Source organism: Lolium perenne, chromosome 1, assembly GCF_019359855.2.
Source record: "Lolium perenne isolate Kyuss_39 chromosome 1, Kyuss_2.0, whole genome shotgun sequence".
Taxonomy (NCBI): domain Eukaryota; kingdom Viridiplantae; phylum Streptophyta; class Magnoliopsida; order Poales; family Poaceae; genus Lolium; species Lolium perenne.
In genome coordinates this window covers 93,270,944-93,278,738 of record NC_067244.2, presented here as the reverse complement: position 1 = coordinate 93,278,738, position 7,795 = coordinate 93,270,944, and the positions used below count along the sequence as shown (strand labels likewise).

At 48.8% G+C, this 7,795-nt stretch overlaps 1 long non-coding RNA gene across 2 annotated transcripts; it reads left to right on the top strand.

Annotated features, from left to right (window-relative positions):
* The first annotated feature begins 3,325 nt into the window (after positions 1 to 3,325).
* Positions 3,326 to 6,342, top strand: LOC139838653 (uncharacterized). Of its 2 annotated transcripts, XR_011756338.1 has the most exons (4): positions 3,326 to 3,912; positions 4,003 to 4,284; positions 4,933 to 5,018; positions 6,278 to 6,342. It is a non-coding gene; the product is annotated as an uncharacterized lncRNA (long non-coding RNA). The 2 variants fall into 2 exon arrangements; XR_011756339.1 differs by lacking the exon at positions 6,278 to 6,342 and having other exon boundaries at positions 3,354 to 3,912; positions 4,954 to 4,972.
* Positions 6,343 to 7,795: the final 1,453 nt, after the last annotated feature.

Below are 7,795 nucleotides of genomic sequence, written 5' to 3'. Positions count from 1 at the left end.
GTGAACAATCACTTTGAGGATGCCATCTGGGTCACTGGAAGGATGGGTTTGCAGGATCTTATGAAGATACAGTGTGACTACAGTCCTGATTTGATCAAGCAATTCTTTGCTACACTTGCCTTCAAGATGGATGCAGAGCACACTATGCAGTAGATGACTGGCTCCACCCAATGTGAGGCAACCTTACGCCGGTTTGCTTCGATTCTTGGTCTTTCCGAGGGAGTTATTCACCGTCTTCATGGCCCTCAGAAGACAGATAAGATGGTGCTATTTGATCTCTATGACGCGTCTGGAACTGTTGGCTCTACCAAGGGGCTTCTTCCTATCTATAGTTAGCTGCTCCGCTTCTCTTGAGCTACCGTTGCTCCAAGTGGTGGAAACAATGATGCTATCCGTGGATCCCTTGTGGACCTTATGCATCTCGCCTTTCAGTTTGCTCGTGATGGTGAAGAGGAATTGGATTTCACTCTTGATATCATGGACTTCATCTTCAATGAGATTCATGATGCCATGGTCTCCCGGACCACTATGCCCTATGCTCCATATATTCAGCTTCTCATCAACAACACTGCTGCACTTACTGAATACTTGAGTCGATTCCCTACAGAGAGTCACACTGTCAAGAAAGCCTACAAGAAGAAGTCAGTCCCCCGTGCTGCACCTGCTTTCTGGCTCTTTTATGGATGATGCCCGCTCTAGTGGCTATGCACCCGGTCGCCATATGGCTACCCCTGTGATTCAGTAGAATGTGAAGAAGCTTAGTTGGTTTCAGCGTAATGTTCTGTGCATGAACATTGGGATTCACAAGGAAAACTATGAGGCCAGCCGTCAGCGCTCAGATATTCAGCATACTTAGGCGGTCATTCTTCATAGGCTCAGTGGTGAGCAAGGACCTCCACCTCAGCCTCCAGTTCACCCAGCCTACACTGGGTGGCACCCTTCCCAGGTTCCATGGACTGATCTCGAGCAGTGTATTCAGAGGGCCAACATCGCTCGCGACTCTCCTCCAACTGCTGACAGTGATGATGAGTATGTCATCGAGGAGGACTCCGAGTGATCTACATGGGGCGCGTAGCATCGCGCTTTCCCCCTTTTTGGCGCCTCGATGCCAAAGGGGGAGAAGTGTTCTATTAGGCCTTCTCCACAGGATTTGCTCGGGTAGGGCACAAGCATATGCGTTTACCAATATTTTATAGCTTGTGTCCTCTTTTATGTCATTTTTTTGAACTATTTGGCTTGGTTTGTTCATTCAAAACTATGTGTTATGTGTGGATTTGAGACATTATGTTAAGGTTTTCTGAATTCTATATGTTGAGACCAAGGTTTATGATATGGTGCGGTACTTATATATCCGGTATTATATATCTCCATATGGGTATGATCTCTATCACCTTGTCTCATATATATATATATATATATATATATATATATATATATATATATATATATATATATATTCCTATGTCTCTTGTTTGAGCTCATGTTGGATATCTCTTGTGTTGAGGCACCTCGCACCTATATGTTGTGCATTTGTATTCAAATGCAAATTACTTGTATGCACACATGTAGGGGGAGTGCCTCTATGTTTTGCCAACATGCTTGTTCTCTATAGTGTTGTTTATTGCAAATCCGTATATTGTCATCAAACACCTAAAAGGGTGAGATTGAAAGAACATCTCTCACATTATGTTTTGGATTGTTTGATGTCAATATATGTGATACACTAATGTTTGATGAAGTGGTGCAGAGATTATATATATACATGTATATGGGTGTCTTGTGTGAAAAAACAAGACAAAAGGAAGCAGATAATCTTTCACCAGGCCGGATAATTCGGGTCGGATATTTGCAAAATATCCGGGGGCCTAAAATCGGCTAAGGACTCTTGACGATGTGGCTCTACTCCCCTGGACATGGGCCGGATTTTTGGCCGGACTTTTGCCCGGAAATTCCCAGGGCCGGACTTTTCAGGGGGGGCCGGATTATCCGGCCCCAACTTAGGCCGGATTATCCCGCCCTCGAAAGTCTCCAACGGGTGGATTTTGAGAGGGGTTATTTATACCCACCTTCTTCCTCCTTCCAACCTGCTCAATCATTGCACAAAAATCTGCCAAGCTTCGCCACCATTAGAGTCACCTCAATAACACAAGATTTGCAAGATCTTCTCCTCCACCCAACCAAAGCTCTTGATCTTTGGAGATTTGAAGGAGAAGGCCCCGATCTACATCCTCACCGAAGCGATTCTCATTTCCCCCTCATATGCTTGAGGGCCCCCTTGCTAGTGTTCCTCTTTGGATCCCTAGTTGTTTGTTGTTGATGTATTCTTGTTCATTGTTGTGTTGTTACAGATTTGGGAGCCTCCAATTTGGTTGTGGATGTGTGCCCAAGAACCTTGAAAAGGCCCGATTTTCGCCTTGAGGAAATCCCTTAGTGGAAGTGAGCTAGGCCTTCGTGGCGTTGCTCACAGGAGACCTAAGTGAAGCCTTCGTGGCGTTGGTTTGGCTTTCGTAGCAACCACACTCCTCCAAACGTAGACGTACCTTCTTGCAAAGGAAGGGAACTGATACGTCTTAAACGTATCTATAATTTCTTATGTTCCATGCTACTTTATTGATGATACACACATGTTTTATACATACTTTATGTCATATTTATGCATTTTCCAGCACTAACCTATTAACAAGATGCCGAAGAGCCAATTGATGTTTTCTGCTGTTTTTGGTTTCAGAAATCCTAGTAAGGAAATATTCTCGGAATTGGACGAAATCAACGCCCAGGATTTTATTTTTCCACGAAGCTTCCAGATGTCCGAAAGGGAAACGAAGTGGGGCGACGAGGCGGCGACACGCTAGGGCGGCGCGGCCCACCTCCTGGCCGCGCGGCCCTGTTGTGTGGGTCCCACGCGTCGCCCCTAAACCTACCTCTCCGCCTACATAAGCCTTCGTCGATAATAGTTCCAGTACCGAGAGCCACGATATGGAAAACCTTCCAGAGACGCCGCCGCCGCCAATCCCATCTCGGGGGATTCAGGAGATCGCCTCCGGCACCCTGCCGGAGAGGGGAATCATCTCCCGGATGTAACGACCCCGGGTAGCACCCCTATTAGATTTGTCTGTTCCTTTCTTTTTGTGTATCATCATGCATCATGCATCATAGCATCCTTGTTTTACAAAATAAAATTATTTTATAAACCCTAATCTATTTTCTTTTCCCTCTCATATGGTTGAATAAAACTTTCCCTTCTCCTTCTTTTAACAAAACCCTTTCTTTCTCCTTGGGCTCTCTCTCTTCCTGGCCCAGCTCTCTCTACCTCTCTCTCCCTCCCTGCAGCCCAGCAACCTTCTCCCCTCTGGCCCATCTCTTCCTGGCCGAGTCAGCCCAACCCGGCGGCCCACTCTCTCCCCCTGGCCTTTTTCTTCCTTCCCCATCTCCAGGCCCGTACCCCTTCGTGGGAAAAGGATCTTCCCTCGTGTCCTCTTCCTCCCCACGAAAAGCAGCGTGAGCCCCCCCATCGCTGTCTGCCACCACCGAGCTCAACCACCGCGGCCACCTTCCCTTTTCCCCTCTCTTAAAGCCACCCCAGATGCACCAAACCCTAGCGCCTTTCCCACTCTTCCTCCCCTCGCGCCGCCACTCTTCTTCCCCTCTCCCTTTTCTTCTCTGTGAACAACGGAGACAACCACCGTGAGCTGCTCTGCCGTGGCGCCGCTAGCTCCGTCCACCCCAAGCCTCGCCGCTGCCACCGTTGGAACCGCACCGTCGTCCTCTACCACCTCGAGCAAGCAATCGAACCAGGGCCCCTCCAATCGACGAGAAATTCGCCGATTCCTCGCTCAGGCCGCCGCGGTTCTTCGTCGATTCCGGCCGCTACCGACTCCCCCTTCATCCGCCGTGGCCTCCTGCTTGTTCCTGGTGATCTCCTCTACCTCCCAGTACTCCTCCCCTTCTCCTTCGTCCCCTGATTCGACCTCCCGTCGTTGATGCCGGCCGCCTCCTCCGCAGGACACCTCCGACGACGACGCTCCGGCGACCTCCTGGAGACGGCGCCGCCATCTTCTGGTCCACGCCGGCGAGGCGCACCCAACGCCCTCACGCGCGCATCCGGGGGCCCTCTGCAACGCCCGCGCCGCGCGACGCCGAGCCGCAGTCACCGCGTCTCCCTTCGCCGCGCACGGCATCTCCGCGTCGAGCACTTTCCGTGCGTGCCTGGATGGTTCGCCAGCCTGGCCGCCACGTCCGCTTCTTTGGTCCCACCCGTCAGCGACGCGCGGGTCGAACCGCTCGGTGAGAAACTCCCCCACCTCAGATCCAGATCTGCCGCTTTTCGTCTAGGCCCCTGCATGTTTATCCTTCTCAACCCGCAGCCCCTGGACCTCTCCCTTTTAAACAAAACCCCCTGTATCTTTTGAAAATCAACCCGGGGTCCTTCCCCCTGTATGAATATGATTTCTGGGTCCTTCCCTATTTAATAAAACCTGTTTTATGTTTTAAATTAACAATAAAAATTAATCATTAATAACTTTAAATCGTAATTCGAAATAAAATCTGTTCTATATGAAAATTGATCGAAAAATGCACCGAACATGAATATGCCATCCATTCATCTGTTTGCATCTCGCATCATGTCGTGACGTGATAGTTTGTGCATTTCACCTCACATATATGCGGAGTATTTCGGATTTCCAACTAGGATTTCCCCGCTCCGTTTAATATTGAAGTAGCTCACCCCTGCCATGTTATGCCATGCTAATAAACATTTAACTTTGACGGTAGAAATGCAACTCCAACCTAATTTGTTTGTCCGGGGTTCCGACTCCGATTAAATTGGATAAGATGCATTGCACCATATTTGCCATGCCATGCATACCATCTCGAACATGTTGGATCTTCTTTATCCGTAGTAGTAAGACTTGCATGCGTTGTGTGTTCCAGCATTTGCTTCTTCCCGGATAGGATCACGAAGTGTTGATGTGAGATACGACGAGTTCTCCGGCAAGTTCTTCTGCAACCTTTCACAGGCGAGCCCACCCCTTCACCTATTTTACTTTTACATGCTCTTTTGATCTATTGCTATCCTTATGTTGCGATTCTGTTGTGTCACGTGTCCTATCCACCTGTTATCTATATGTCCGAGATACACCTCCTCGCCCTACCTATTGTTTGTTGTTTGCCAACTTTGCGAGTCGTAGGCGAGTTTAGGGTCTTGTTGATATCTCGAGATGTTCGGGATATCTTGTTGGGAGGTTTTCACATGCTTTATCAGTTGTTGGAGATACACATGCTTTACTTAATTGTTAACAACTAAAATTGTAAGCAGAGGCATCTGTGAGCCCCTTTGCGAAAGCATCGGAACTTTGACTCGCTAATGTCCCATAGGATCCGAGTTCTTGTTATCTGTTCCGAGATTGAGCGCTCTACCCGTACGTGGGGGAATGGGACCCCCATCACCCACTACCTTTCCTCGAGTCTGTTTATTGGGAGCCACAACCTTGGTTTTATTTGCTCATATGCACGATGCACGATTTACTTCTTGTTGCCTTCGGGTGTTTATTTCTGTACTGTACTCATCTCGTGGAACGATTAGCGACAGCAGGTTGTTCACACTTAGCTTAGCCGTTGGCACAAACCTCTGGGTCCGTATCGGAGTACGACCGAACTTCGTCACGGGTAGCTTAGTGGGGTGGCTCCCCTTAAACTTTCTCTTGCATTGGGAACGGTCTTGATGTGAGACTCCACCTGTAGTAAGTGGGTTCGAGCATGCGTATGGTTACATTTGGGCAACCCCTGCAGGGTGTACATCTTATCGATAAGCCGTGTCCGCGGTTATGGACGACTTGGAATTGTATAGCTTGATCATAGAACAACTTACACCTTTATGTTGTTAATAATAATTTGCTAATAACTTGATTAGTAATTTAGCATTACTACAACCGATACCTAATAAAACTGGTCCACCGTTGAGTGCCTTTTACATTGCCTCTTCGCAATTGTTGAAGGGGATATGTGTAATCGGCTGGGTTATGTTTGTGTAGTATTTATCTGTTACCATGTGCGCTCTCTTATCTTCTCTGAGTAGACGGATGTTGTAGCGTGTCTCTATTGGATAGTAGCTTTGCTGCCGCTAAACTCCACATATAGCCGGGTGAAGTTTATACCGCCCACCAGCGAGCATAGCTGGTCTTGTCTCGCAAGTACGTGCCAATGGTACTTACCCTCGCCTTCCTTTCTTTTTGTCTCCTCCCCCTTTTGTCGGCAACCGATGGCCCGACTTTGACAGGTACGAGATGACGACGTTAGCAAGGTTACCCTTCCGGCTTGGCCTGGGCAGGGTTATGGACGCCTTGGCCAGTTATCTTCAGGACTCTTAGTCCAATTTGTATCTTGTCCGTACTCGGACGTATTTGATCTTCTGTATGATTTGGATCTTTGTATTGTATATTTGTATCTTGACTCGTTGGAGTCGTTGTTGTAATATATGTATCTTGTGGGCTCTATTGTAATCCTGTTGTAATGTTACCGCTCGTGTTAATTCCTCTGGCATCACGTGTGGGATTCGTCGCGCACGTCGTGTCGGAGGGCGTCTCTGGATCGATATCGTGCGGATTTCGGCGGGTTCGCTGGAATCCTCATGGTACCGGTTCCGGGGCGTCACAAGTTGGTATCAGAGCTCAGGTTGACGGTACCCCACTAGTCCAGCCTATAGGATAACCTTGCCAACAGACGTTGTTGTGTCTAGTGTCAAAACCTATTTTCTAAAATCCGTTGGATAGATCTGATTAGCTCTGTTTTTCTCCGTATCTATATTCTTTCTCCTCTTACCTTTGCGAGTTTTGAGTCTTCTCTCTTATCTGCTTCTCCGAGTCTTAGGTTCCGACGTGGGTTGGACGATCTATACCTTTCACCTAATAGGTTCGATCTTCGGAGGATCCGACGGAAGCGCATCATCAATAGCGGAACAACGACTTCTTGTTAGTGGTGTCGCCGATCAGCATGGAGCAAGACTTCTTGTTAGTGGTGTCGAGGAGATCGACACGTCGCCAGAAGATCCGATAGTTCACCTCTTTCCCCCGTACCTTGAGGTGGGATCTCGGGACGCGATCCCTTGTTAGTGGTGTCGATTGTAACGACCCCGGGTAGCACCCCTATTAGATTTGTCTGTTCCTTTCTTTTTGTGTATCATCATGCATCATGCATCATAGCATCCTTGTTTTACAAAATAAAATTATTTTATAAACCCTAATCTATTTTCTTTTCCCTCTCATATGGTTGAATAAAACTTTCCCTTCTCCTTCTTTTAACAAAACCCTTTCTTTCTCCTTGGGCTCTCTCTCTTCCTGGCCCAGCTCTCTCTACCTCTCTCTCCCTCCCTGCAGCCCAGCAACCTTCTCCCCTCTGGCCCATCTCTTCCTGGCCGAGTCAGCCCAACCCGGCGGCCCACTCTCTCCCCCTGGCCTTTTTCTTCCTTCCCCATCTCCAGGCCCGTACCCCTTCGTGGGAAAAGGATCTTCCCTCGTGTCCTCTTCCTCCCCACGAAAAGCAGCGTGAGCCCCCCCATCGCTGTCTGCCACCACCGAGCTCAACCACCGCGGCCACCTTCCCTTTTCCCCTCTCTTAAAGCCACCCCAGATGCACCAAACCCTAGCGCCTTTCCCACTCTTCCTCCCCTCGCGCCGCCACTCTTCTTCCCCTCTCCCTTTTCTTCTCTGTGAACAACGGAGACAACCACCGTGAGCTGCTCTGCCGTGGCGCCGCTAGCTCCGTCCACCCCAAGCCTCGCCGCTGCCACCGTTGGAAC